This window comes from Podarcis muralis, chromosome 5 (assembly GCF_964188315.1).
Source record: "Podarcis muralis chromosome 5, rPodMur119.hap1.1, whole genome shotgun sequence".
NCBI classification, from domain to species: domain Eukaryota; kingdom Metazoa; phylum Chordata; class Lepidosauria; order Squamata; family Lacertidae; genus Podarcis; species Podarcis muralis.
In genome coordinates, this window is record NC_135659.1 from 21,972,003 (window position 1) to 21,986,183 (window position 14,181).

The window sequence follows — 14,181 nt, forward strand, 5'->3', positions numbered from 1 at the left end:
CAATGTAGGTCTTTCAAGACCGGTGTTGTATGGTCCCGGTGGCTGCTCCCAGTCTAGCTGCCTCTACTCAGACCCTTCTAACAGGTGACTAGCAAAAGCCCATACTGCATATATGGAGGGAGGGACAATAACTCAGGGAAAACTGCAGAATGTGCAAAAAAAAGTATGCATTTCCTACAATAGAGACACTGCAGGTACATAATGTCAATCTCTAACCCCCTTCCCAACTGGTCATGTGGTCCACCCCTCAACCCCCTCCTTTCAAGAGACAATCTTCCGAGTCATGTTTGGAAAAAGGGGGTGGGGGCAAATGTACACCCACTACAAGAGTGGGAAATAACACTCTCTGACTGTGGAGGCAAAATAACACCATCCACACGCAAGAGAAAAACACCAGCTGGCTTGCGGGGAAGAAGAAGAGTTTGGATTTGGATTTGATATCCCACTTTATCACTACCCGAAGGAGTATCAAAGTGGCTAACATTCTCCTTTCCCTTCCTCCCCCACAACAAACACTCTGTGAGGTGAGTGGGGCTGAGAGACTTCAAAGAAGTGTGACTGGCCCAAGGTCACCCAGCAGCTGCATGTGGAGGAGCGGAGACGCGAACCCGGTTCCCAGATTACAAGATCTACCGCTCTTAACCAATACACCACACAAGGTTTGAAAATGGATGCTATTTAAGAAAAGAAAACTTGGGAGCTGGAGAAACAAACAGCACAATGAAGACTGAGCATGCTCAGTGGGCACAGTACGCTGACATGCTGTTGGGGAGAAGAATGGAAAACTGGATGGGGAAAGGGGAATGGAATGGAGTGTCCTGGAAAAGGGTATGGCTGAATGGCTAGAATCCTAAAGAGAAGCACTCCATACTCCATAGCAGTTTGTCGCAGATTCCATTTGTAAACACCCATGGACACCTGCATCCACAGGGGCTGAAGTCATGTGAACCTCCTTATCCGCATCAATCTCCCTTGCTGGATCACAGCAATTATGCACATGTGTAAGCTGATTTATGATATACCTCTTGGGAATGAAGGAAATTTAATAAATGTGTTGAGGATGTTTGGGGAAGCCCTTTTGTTCTTTTTATATTTTAAAGCAGAATTGGGTGGTTCAAAATCACGAACTTTTCATTGCAAATATAAAATAATGTGTCCACACGTGTCAGGAGCAGTTAAATCTCTAAAACCAGCTCTTACTTTTGAATCAGCTATTTTACACGGCTGCATCAATGCAAGGACATTTTATTATCCACAGATTTCATTCCAGTCCAGTCATTATGGTTTACTGGAAGCTCTACAAAAAGTGAGGAGTAACAGCTGGAATGCTACTGGTGGACATCTCATGCTGGGAATGATCAATTGCATCATAAAGGGTTTTTTAAGTCATCTGTTCTGGCTGTACAGGAGATGGACATCAACTTTTAGTGGTTTTTCACTTCCTGAAAGTCTTGCATACTTGAACTCTTCCATGTGGCAAAACTACGTGCAAAACGAGAAAAAGATGATTGACAGTCTATCAACACGGATATAAAGATATTTCATAGTATATACAAATAAATTATTTTTGCAGTCTTCTGTAGAAAGAAGTGTGCTTTGGAAAGGCAGCTATTAACTCTTCTTAACTGATATTCAGCATACGGTTTTTTTTCTAGCTGGAATTGCTGAATATGTATTCATGTTGATTTTGATTAATATTAGAAGATACCTTTGCTAAAACTCATCACACAGTTGAACACAGTTTTCAAAAGTGAGGGGCCCATACTGGGTAGTTGCTTTAAAGGCCTGGGTGGACAGAAAGGTATTCACTTGATGCTGAAGGCGTTGGAAGTTTGGGCTCAACTCAGCCTGCTGAGAAGGGTTTGCATGGGTTAAGACAGAGAGACAGACTAGGGACCTCCAGATTCTACCCATGTAACTTCATGGCTATGCCAACTGCTCTCTATCTCATTGATGTTTAGACTCATAGGTCTTTGTTTGCTGCATCTTTACAACTTCCTGCTTCTCCTCACAGTCTTTTTCTGGATCTCTATCAGACTACCAGACTTTTAGAAGACATCTGAAGGGAAGCTTTTGATGTTTAATAGACTATTGTATTTTAATATTCTGTTGGAAGCCACCCCGAGTGGCTGGGGAAACCCAGCCAGATGGGCAGGGGTATGAATCTGTTGTTGTTGTTGTTGTTGTTGTTGTTAATCTTGAGGTGATATGTCATCTTGCATCTATCTTCTGAGAACAAAGAGGAAAGCATGGTTTCTTTGTTTCTCCAACTGGATAGATAACTAGGACTGTAGAACCCTTTCATACCCTCCAACATTTTCCCGGTGAAAATAGGGATGGCCTAAGGAAAATCAGAATATATCGGGATCAAATCAGAAACCAGGATGGCCTCTGTAAATATGGGACTTTGCGGGTCTGCCCTTTCCTATCAAGAATGTACTTCTTTTAATAAACTTTACCTTCTTATGCCATGCCAAGTCTCAATCTGAATACCATTCAACTCAAGTTGTCCTCAAAGCAAGGATTCATTTAGCTAAAGTTATGCTGCTGCATAAAAGCCCTATATGCAATCAGAAGAGACCACATAGATGGCATCAGGCACGCTGCCCTGGGCACACTGTTGCATAATCGGAGTGCTTGTTGTTTAGTCGTGTCCGACTCTTCGTGACCCCATGGACCAGAGCACGCCAGGGACTCCTGTCTTCCACTGCCTCCCACAGTTTGGTCAAACTCATGCTGGTAGCTTCGAGAACACTGTCCAACCATCTCATCCCCTGTCGTCCCCTTCTCCTTGTGCCCTCAATCTTTCCCAACATCAGGGTCTTTTCCAGGGAGTCTTCTCTTCTCATGAGGTGGAATGCTACTACCTAGCTAAGGTGCTCTAAAGACATCATCTTTGGTGGAGATACCAACCCCCTCTGTAATGGAGGGTCTGCCTGGGGTATTGTAGTGGGCCAGCAGACTACTTTCCAAAGTCATAGTCCTACGAATAACCAAAACACATATTGGCCTGCACGAATGAGCTCAGAAGTTCAAGTTGATGTGTTTCAGAATAACCAACTATGCATGCTGCATACATTTAAAAAAAAAAAGTATATGGAATTCATGGGCCATTATTCTTTGTAGTGTTCCCCCCCACCCATCTTTAAGATTATGGGACAAAGCCCGCACAGAGAAATTACACGCACAAATGTTGGGAAAATGGAGTGTTTGAAATCAATTCTAATGTTAAATGCAAAGGACATCCTTGGCTCATTAAGTAAAAATATCTCATTTAATGAGCAGGAAAGCACTGGAGCACACTGAACCTTGACACAAAGCAAATTATTTAAGTGATAAATTAAATTTTATGGGGAATGTAAAAGTTAATAATACTCTGGAGTAAGGTAATAAATGCAGAGGTGTAACTAACATCACTGACTGCTTTACTTACAAACATGCCATATGTACTCAGTTACTTGCAAAGGTAATAAAAAGAAGACATGGCACAAATTTTTGGCAGTGAAGACTTGTGTCTCCTTCACAAGCAACTTCTGTGTTTCTAGCAACATCTTTCATTTTCCCTTTTCTTCTTTACTTTTCATTCTCCCCTCCCCCCAATTTTTTTTTGTCTTGTTATCATAAAAGCTGATAGTGCAATATTACACATCTATACAGAATTTATTCCAATGATGGCAGCCTTAGTTTACCTTCTGATGGTCTGATCTGGAAAGAGAATAACTGCAAGTGAGCTGCTTCTAAAATGGTCTTCAGAAGGACTACTTGGCCCAGCTGAAAAAGCCAGTGGTTCATGAGTCAGTAGAAAACTATACATGTTTCTCAGAGTTTAGGAGTCTTGGATATTGTAACACTTGTGTCATGTTGTGACTTTGGGCCTGGTAAGAAGACAACCATTTTTATGATTTTTTCTCCAAACAACTAAAGAGATCTCTATAATAGCTTTTCATGACAGGTGGTTACTGCTGGGTAGGGTTAGGAACAAATGATAGTTGGACGTAACCAGCTTGAGATTTTGCAGCTATCAGAGGAGCTCTGAAGGCATGCTGCTTGCTTATCTGCTCACGGCCTGCTCTCCCATGCTCTACTGATATATTTGTAAATAAAACAATACTGTTGAAATGGCATAAGTCTCAAGGACATCCTCATCTCAAGATACTGAGCCCGGAAGAATGTGGTTGGTGCTGCAAGTGGATCATATTTGCAACCTTATCAACTGACACAAACATAATGGGAGAATGCAAAGTTCTCAGAAAGTGATACGTGACCCCTGGACTACAGTCACTATTGTTTGAAAGGAGGTGGCCGGATTGGTTCCGACTCTCACCTTTGACAAAAATGTCCAACGGTGCAGAAGTTCTGGAACATGATAGATATGCATAATAGGTATTTCTCAACATCTGCATGCAACAGCAAAGTCACATATAGTACACAACTGAAAGTCTCTCAAGCAACCTTCTAAACAGCACTGAATTGGTAAAATTCCAGACTCCTTGATTATATTTAAGAAAGTGCAATAAAGCAAGGAATTAAATTTTTAATAACAACACCATGGTTTCCATTTACCTCCTGACTCGAAGTTCAGGGATTGTCAAACCTGTAAATTTCAGGTTTATCTAATACACGCATCTTTGCAAAGCCACTTTCACTAATTTAATTCATTTTTATACACACTTTACCCCAACGTATGCATTTTACTTGGGTTTACTTAATACGCATAGTTTCAGCAGGACAACTGCATTGCAAAATTCAGAGAATTGCAAATTTCAAGTGGTTTCTGATGTTTGCTTTGAATATTGTTTTGGAAAGTTGGAATTAGGTAAACTCACCTTTAAATGTAAACTTAGTCAAATTTCTCCCCGTCCCTATTTCTGATCACATTCCAGTCCAATACAAATGCATATTATTATTTTTCCTAATGATGATTTGACAATAAAAGTACAACTGTCCTCCCATATACATTTACCTGGAAGTAAGTCCCATGGAACCCAGCAGGGGCTCCTTCTGAATAGACATATTCACTAATTAGTGGAGTTCTCTGAGTGTTTTACTCTAAGCTAACCCTTGATATCCTAATGACTAATCAATAAGTTTCCTTTTCTTCTTCTTAATTAGTGGTCTTGTAGTGGTATGTGTGTTTTCCCTTTTTCCTTGCCTGTGTTTATTTTTTTTAAAAAATCCATGCTAAAATGCAACAGTATTCTAGATGTTAGTGTCCAAAGATGGCAGGGACATGGCCTCACCTGAGCAGATGATAATCAGCAGTGCCTCATTCTAAGATCTCCTGTTGGAGGACATTAAAAACCATGAGGACTAGAAACAAACTCTTCAAAAATAAACAAGATATTATGATGATTTTGCAAACAGAATCATCAAATTGTTGAGTTGGGAGGTACCCCAAGGGCCATCTAGTCCAACCCCGTGCAATCCAGTTCTTTCCTGTTCCTCGGGGAACAGATGCGCACCTGTGCAGAAAGAGCACCACTGTCCAGTGATGTTTGTGGTATCACACCATGCCCGTTGGCGCGAATGAAATTTAGCATGACATGTCAGTAAAGGTGAAGGGACCCCTGACCATTAGGTCCAGTCGTGGCCGACTCTGGGGTTGCGGAGCTCATCTCGCTCTATTGGCCGAGGGAGCCGGCGTACAGCTTCCGGGTCATGTGGCCAGCATGACTAAGCCGCTTCTGGTGAACCAGAACAGCGCACAGAAATGCCGTTTACCTTCCCGCCGGAGCGGTACCTATTTATCTACTTGCACTTTGAAGTGCTTTCAAACTGCTAGGTTGGCAGGAGCAGGGACCGAACAACAGGAGCTCACCCCATCGCGGGGATTCGAACTGCCAACCTTCTGATCGGCAAGTCCTAGGCTCTGTGATTTAACCCACAGCGCCACCTGCGTCCCCGACATGTCAGTATATCCGTCAAAAAGCCACCACAGTTCCATAATGCAACAGCTACTGCAGTGTGAAATAAACATTAACAAGTGGGACAGAAGCACTTACACAGTATTTCTCACATCTGAATGTACCCTCCATAGAATCATAGAATTTGGAAGGGACCCTGGTGGCCATCTAGCCTGACCCCCTGCAATGCAGGAATCTCAGCTAAAGCATCCATGACAGATGGCCATCCAACCTCTGCTTAAAAACCTCCAAGGAAGGAGAGTCCAAAACCTCCCAAGGGAGACGGCTCCACTGTCTAATACAGCGGTTCTCAACCTGTGGGTCCCCAGATGTTGTTGGACTACAACTCCCATCATCCCTGACCACTGATCATGATGGCTAGGAATGATGGGAGTTGTAGTCCAACAACATCTGGGGACCCACAGGTTGAGTAACACTGGTCTAATAGCTTTTGCTGCCAGCAGGTTCTTTCTGATGTTTAGAATCTCCTTTCTTTTAACTTGAGTCCATTGGTTTGTACCTTCCAAAGCAAGAGAAAACAAGCTTGCTCCGTCTTCCACCTGACAGCCCTTTAGATACTTGAAGATGGCTATCCTATCTCCTCTTTTCCAGGCTCCCTCAACCGTTGCTCATAAGGCTTGGTTTCCAGACCCTCGATCATCTCGGTTGCCCTACATCAGTGTTCCCCAACCGTGGGCCTCCAGCTGTTTTTGGACTACAATTCCCATCATCCTTGACCACTGGTCTTGCTAGCGAGGGATGATGGGAGTTGTAGTCCAAAAACAGCTGGAGGCCCAAGGTTGGGGAACACTGCCCTACATGATGCAGGCCTGCTGTCGCCTAGACTTTTCCCCTTTCCTACTGCCTCCCTTTCTTCAGGGGGAAAAAAACCAATAGTGTTCTTAATCATGTGTAGATGAAAAGATGGAATCACACAAGTTAGCTGTTTATATATTTCCCGAATCGCACAACCAGATTTGTTTTACACAGCAGTCGTGTGGAAAGCATCCTGCAGAGATATGCAAGCGCCAGGGACTGGCAAGAAGAGGCAGCACTAGCCACATGATTTAAATTAATTAAGGCAGCACTGATGCCTCCAAAAGAGGCTGCATTAGCGTTTTGACTCTTTGCTGGGGGAAAGCTATAATTTACATGTACAATATCCTTTCACGTTGCCTATTAATTACATCTACAGTGTCTCTGTTTACAAGCAATCCATTTGAAAACATATGCTGCAATAATTAAAATGTTATTATGCTGACAGCGCCTTTCTGGAGGAACTTGTAACATCTGTATTGACCGTGATAAGCATTGATTATCTCAAGTGATATAAATATTTGGGGAGCTAATAACAATCAGGTAGGAATTCAGTTCATGCTATAGGCAGCAGAAATAAATTACAGGAAGCCTACATCAAAGCCGCCTCCTGCATAAGTTTGTTTTGATACTTAATGGCTCCCAATAAAGCACACAGAGAGAAAACTCTTTGGAGATTTAACGCATAAGGAAGTGCCTTAAGGAAACTTCCCATCCTGTCGGCATCTAGCATTTCAGTACATCTGTAGAAGCTTACATACATGGTGAAGTTAGGAAGCTGGGATGGAAAGTAAAATTAGGACCCCCGGTAAAAAAATACAAACAAACACAATCCAAGTCCACAATCACTCAGTCTTCTAAGATTTTCTTTGAATAGGGTGGGGTGTGTGATCCTAATGGCATGAAAGTATGCAGACTCAATAAGTATAGGAGAGATCAGGATTGCACCCACCAGCCTCTTCCCTGGCCTACAAGCAGAGATTCAGTTCACATTTAAAGGCAAACCTTCCTGCTTTGCATTTTCTGAAACAAGACCTGAACCAAAACACAGGCGCCTTCAAAATACACACCTCTCTGGATTTTATAATGCAGTCCTCCAGCCCAGTGACGTGTAAAAAGTGCGTATACTAGTGAAAATTGAGCATACAGATTTATATGTCAGTGAAAATAACATACTCAAAATGCATTACATTGGGGAAATTGGTTTGCAAAAATGTGTGTATTTGGGGAAATTGCATATGTTGCCAAAGGCTGCAACTTGGAATATAATCCACATGTGCTCTTCTTTCGTTTCTTTTAGTTTTTAATGTCTTCTTTTTACATTCTTGGCTGGTGTCTTTCCCACCATCCTACCTCACAACCCACTGTGAGCCAGGCATTATCTTATCTTCCTTATAACCACTGCACAGTCACAGTTTTTCCATGATGCTTGTTAACAGTTTGTACTATTCGGAAATGCACAGATTAAGCTTCTCCCACTATTATTTTGTCCTTGTTTCTTTCAGACCAATGCCCTGTGTTTTTCCCCCAAAGCAGCCAGAATGGGAAAAAGAAAAAAAGACATTGCAATCACAATAGCATGAGCTAATGCTTTGCAGACACAACAATAGCTGCTACTTGCATCTTACATAAACTACATTTAATTACCTTTCGGTTGCTTGTTTCATTCAAACACATTCATTTACAGCTGCAAATACTTTAAAGAGACTTCTACAGTATATTGCACTGGACTCCATGATAATATGTTATATTGTTTGTTCTTCTAGCACAGGGAAGTATTGTGGTTTTAATTATTTTTATTGATTTTTGTAAGAAATGGAAACTATTATAGTTTGCTTAATAGCAGTTTAAACAACCCATTTTGGTTTACTAATAAACTGAACTGAACTTTAGTTTGACATTGGGACTCGTTTATTATTATTATTATTATTATTATTATTATTATTATTACTACTACTACCACTATTTTACGTTAAAGAAATTAGGTGTTGGGTAGCCAGAATCTCTTGGGGAAACAACAGCAAAATGAACTGAAACACCTCATCCAGAAGTAAAAGGGGACTGTGGTTTTAACTGATAATGGTTGGCAAAGAAATCTTAAACCTAGGAAACTTCCAGAACTTATTTAACTTAAACCAGCATAAATTACTCCCATTGAAATTGTTCAGTACTGCCAGCTGAACCATCCTAAGGCTGGCAGAGGGGAAATAAGCCCTTTAATCAGAGTTGAATTGTTGTTGTTGTTGTTGTTTAGTCGTTTAGTCGTGTCCGACTCTTCATGACCCCATGGACCAGAGCACGCCAGGCACCTCTGTCCTCCACTACCTCCCGCAGTTTGGTCAAACTCATGCTGGTAACCTTGAAAACACTATCCAGCCATCTCGTCCTCTGTCGTCCCCTTCTCCTTGTGCCCTCCATCTTTCCCAGCATCAGTGTCTTCTCCAGGGAGTCTTCTCTTCTCATGAGGTGGCCAAAGTATTGGAGCCTCAGCTTCACAATCTGTCCTTCCAGTGAGCACTCATTTATCCATTTAGAATGGATAGGTTTGATCTTCTTGCAGTCCATGGGACTCTTAGAGAGTTGAATTACACCACCATTTTTGCCAGAGTAAGTTATGCCCAATCGTCAGATCATGTGACCGAGCTGAACTGAGTTAGGCTCCAGGGTAACTTCCATCTCTTCCATGGAACACCGAATTTACATGCCTAGCATTTCATCTATCCCCCATATATAAGCAGATTGAGTCTTGGGTGCTTCCGATGCCCAGGGGTGATATGAAAATAACAGCCATCCCCAAGGCTACCAAAGTTAGTGGGATCCAGATATATTGTTTTCCCCAATCCTGCTTCATTACACTTCATGTACACTTCATGTTCATTCCAAACACTTCATGTATGGAAGTGAGAGCTGGACCATAAAGAAGACTAATCACCGAAGAATTGATGCTTTTGAATTATGGTGCTGGAGGAGACTCTTGAGAGTCCCATGGACTGCAAGAAGATCAAAGCTATCCATTCGGAAGGAAATCCGCCCTGAGTGCTCATTGGAAGGACAGATCCTGAAGCTGAGGCTCCAATACTTTGGCCACCTCATGAGAAGAGAAGACTCCCTGGAAAAGACTCTGGTGTTGGGAAAGATGGAGGGCACAAGGAGAAGGGGATGACAGAGGGCGAGATAGTTGGACAGTGTTCTCGAAGCTACCAGCATGAGTTTAACCAAACTGCGGGAGGCAGTGGAAGACAGTAGTGCCTGGCGTGCTATGGTCCATGGGGTCACAAAGCGTCAGACATGACTAAACGACTAAACAACAACAACAAGAGCCTAGGGCTTGCCAATCAAAAGGTTGGCGGTTCGAATCCCCATGACGGGGTGAGCTCCCGTTGCTCGGTCCCAGCTCCTGCCAACCTAGCAGTTCGAAAGCACGTCAAAGTTTGCAAGGAGATAAATAGGTACCGCTCCAGCAGGAAGGTAAACGGCGTTTCCGTGCGCTGCTCTGGTTTGCCAGAAGCGGCTTTGTCATGCTGGCCACATGACCCGGAAGCTGTACGCCTGCTCCCTCGGCCAGTAAAGCGAGATGAGCGCCACAACCCCAGAGTCGTCCCTTTGCCTTTAAGAGGAAGGAAAGAATGTTTGCTTGAGTGTGAGGAGAACCCTCTGCATGTGTTTAGAGTAAGGCAACCACCCCAGACAGCTCATAAAAGCATCGTGGGATGGGGGGGAGAGAAGTTAGCTATATATTTTATTATGTGGCATTTTTACTGCCAGGGAGCAAAAAAAAAAAGTGCTTGTGGGATTTCGGCAATTCTATGCCAGGCAATGTATGGCATTGGTTGATGGGTAGCATTTCCTAGTATTCAGAACTACGCAAGTCATATCAAAGCTGCCCTAAAATGTTATCACGACAAGATAGATTCACATTATTATGGCTATACTTTGCATTCATGGAATTTGCTCTACTCTGCTGGTTACCAGCTCCCTACCTGAGCATTTTATTGCTATTGGGAGAGGGTTTGTTTTGAAAAGTTGGGATCTGGACCCTTGCCCCTCTTGGCTGAGAAAAATTGAGCAGGGAGGGGGCAGCTGGCAGGGCCAGGAAGGTTATTAATGCTGCCATGAAGGAGAAATGATTTTGCACAGAAGCATTTAGCCCAGGCATCCCCCAACTCGGCCCTCCAGATGTTTTGGGACTACAATTCCCATCATCCCTGACTACTGGTCCTGTTAGCTAGGGATGATGGGAGTTGTAGTCCCAAAACATCTGGAGGGCTGAGTTGGGGGGGTGCCTGATTTAGCCCAAGAAACAAAATGAATGAAAACACGTTATGGCAACCCTAAATCTTACCACCTAAGATCTTTCCACCTGGATAAAAGAGCCACTGTGGTTGGTTGGGCAGTTAGGTTGTTGTGATGACAAAATGAGTGGGAACCATGTGCCTTGGAAGAAACATAAGAAATACAATACAATTTTTAAAATGCCATTTGTTGAAATGTTCCTCTTCTCTAGCCCCTCCAAAATACACTGTATACATCCTGGAAGCTTGTACAACATTTTAAAACATTTTCAGAACAACACTTATTTAGATAATTTCTAACAATATTTTTGTAAGCGGTCAAACTGATTGAAAAGGTCTGATTGAAAAGAAAAAGAAAGGAAAACTGTGGTAAATGCCCAAAAACAAAAGAGAGACAAAATAAGGGGAGAGTGAAAATTAAAAATTAAAGAAAGTGTAACAGGCTGTTCTAGTGACCTTGATGTAAAATAATCCATTTAGCTGCCAGCAGCTTTCCTGCTATTCATTCTCATAGTCTGTGGGTAACTGTGGCAGAAGGAAATTTGTGAAAACATAATTATCTCTTTGTCCCTCTTTTTAAAATAATGATGATGGTGATAAAAAAAAATTTGAGGGCACTTGGACCATTGCATTGCAAAACCTCTTTGCATTGTCACTGTAAAAAGAAGCATAATTTGTACACAAGGATAAATTTTTCATGTTTCTATCAAACATTAATAATAAAGGTTTTAATATTTATCGTTACCCGTGGCCAAAGACTCTGAGTTCCCGCTCCAGTCGGGTTGACACTTCGAAATAGGGATTGCCTTTGGGTATGACTGATTGGGATGGTGTTCGTGATAGGGATTCCCCTTCGGAATATCACACTGGTCCTCAGTTCTGCTTAATCTTCTTAATATTCACTTTTACATATTCATCTGTAATCAGCCTTTATCTGGAATTCTAATGTGTTCTCAATTTATTTTTCCTCTTTGTTTTAATGCTGGCACAATCCACTCTGGAGAAACACACACACACACACCCATCTTCATCAGGGCTTGTTCCATCTTCATATTAAAATGACCCTCCGTGCTGCTTTGATTCCACAGGGCTGTGTTTCTCCCCGCTGAAAACTATCACCAAAGTTTCACTTCGTTCCAAAGCACATAAAGGCTTTTTCTGTGATATTCAAAGGTGGACTGTTGTTTTTCTAATGCCTGAGCAGTTGTTTTGGCCACCACAGGGTGTACTGCGAGATTTTGGCATCCTCCCCCATGGTGGCCAAGCAACTGTTCAAAGTAAGAGGAAAGATACAGTGCCAGAGGGAGGATGGCTCAGGGGAGTTAAGATAGGCTGCGACTTTGACCTCCAGGTCATTGTTCTGAATACGACCCAGGAAATGGAGAGATCAAAAGTTACTCCCATCTGACAGCTGGTGCTCTAGCTCAAAAACATTGCATGTTCTGTAGGATAGTATCGGGTCATTTCCACCCATGCATTTATCTTTTCAATTTTCCAAATGAAATACATGCAACACTAGAGCAAATATTTTTAAATGTTCAGAAATATATTGTGGTTGAATCTGCATTGCTCTGCAATTGTTCCCAAGTTAGTTTCCAGGCCCAATTCAAACTGCTGGTTTTGACCTATAAAGCCTTAAGTGGCTGAAAACCGCAATACCTCAAGGACCGCCTCTCTCATATGAATCTTTTGACTACTACTACTAATACTGCTTCTACTACTAATAATAATAAGGCTTTTTTATTTATACCCTGCCCATCTGGCTGGGTTGTCCTGGTTCCAATGGGCAGTTTCCAGCACATATAAAAATATAAAAAATATCAAACATTTTTAAAATTGCCTTAAAAGCTTTGTAAACTATTAACAAATCTTTTTCGCACAGAATTTTTGACAGTTGAATTGAGGGAGGGATAGGCTTGGCATATTCCTCACAAATTCCTGACACCCCCAAAGTTGTGGAGCTTTTTCATAGAAAGCCACCAGGTTTTTTTTGAGACCGGCCTCCTGTTAACAGCATAAAACAGCTCCTGCCTCAGAGGAGCCCCACACCCAGCCTGAGGCAGTGCATGAAGGCCTCTCTGGAGCAGTGATGCCAGAGGCCGGATGAAGGTGAAAAGCTAGGGAGGAGACCCAGTGTGGTTTAGTGGTTAAGAACGGTAGACTCGTAATCTGGTGAACCGGGTTCACGTCTCCTCTCCTCCACATGCAGCTGCTGGGTGACCTTGAGCCAGTCACACTTCTTTGAAGTCTCTCAGCCCCACTCACCTCACAGAGTGTTTGTTGTGGGGGAGGAAGAGAAAGGAGAATGTTAGCCGCTTTGAGACTCCTTCGGGTAGTGATAAAGCAGGATATCAAATCCAAACTCCTTCTCCACTCCTCCTCCAGGGGTGAAGAACTGAAGAGATGTTCAAGGAGGGGAGACAACCCCTTCACCACCTACCCCGGGCGCCCAGAGAGAGAGAGAGAGGTGCCCAAGAAAGGGAGGCGTTCCATGCCCAACATAGATCCTCCCCACAAAGCACTTTGCCTCACCCATGCCTGTGTGCATCCATCACTTTCTCTTCCCTCAAATGGTGGCGTTGGCAGTATGGCGGGCAGGGCCAGAGCAGTGGGCCAAGTGGATGTGCTGGGAGGCGGAGGATGGGGCTGAAAGGGAAGCTGATAGTGGCCAAAGCAGGACAGAAGCCTCAGTGGCACACAAACAAAAAAAACCAGAAAACCGGGGTGGGGGGACCACTCTGGTTGCCATATGTGCGAGAAATTCTAGACATTTCTTAAAATTCAAAATTTCCCCCGGTCACCATTTTAGGCATCCAATTTCCGTACAGTTCCGGAATTTTCCAGACGTATGGCAAACCTAGGGAGGGAGCTGTAAGGTGTAGGGTTCAAATTGTCATTGACAGAAAGATATGCAATGTCTGCAGGCCTGCCAATTATATTTCCAGCTCTGGGGATAAAGACCTTCCCAGAAATCATGCTCAGCATTATTCATCACCTATGGTAAGAATTCATTCGTTTTGGTGATGTGACTCAGGGACTATAATCTGTATCCCAATGCACAATTACTCTTGACCAGCTAATACGCTTCATCAGTTCATGGATCCATAACAGTATGTGAGTGAATTGATAAAGTTAACTTTTCCATCTTGACAGTTAACCAGATCATGATC

The 14,181-nt window shown here is 42.8% G+C and overlaps 1 long non-coding RNA gene across 1 annotated transcript; it reads right to left on the reverse strand.

Annotated features, from left to right (window-relative positions):
* Positions 1–1,229: 1,229 nt before the first annotated feature.
* LOC144327687 (uncharacterized) lies at positions 1,230–12,238 on the reverse strand. The gene is made up of 2 exons (XR_013392762.1): positions 11,757–12,238; positions 1,230–1,482 (listed from the first exon to the last, which is right to left on the reverse strand). It is a non-coding gene; the product is annotated as an uncharacterized LOC144327687 (long non-coding RNA).
* Between the last annotated feature and the right edge of the window lie 1,943 nt (positions 12,239–14,181).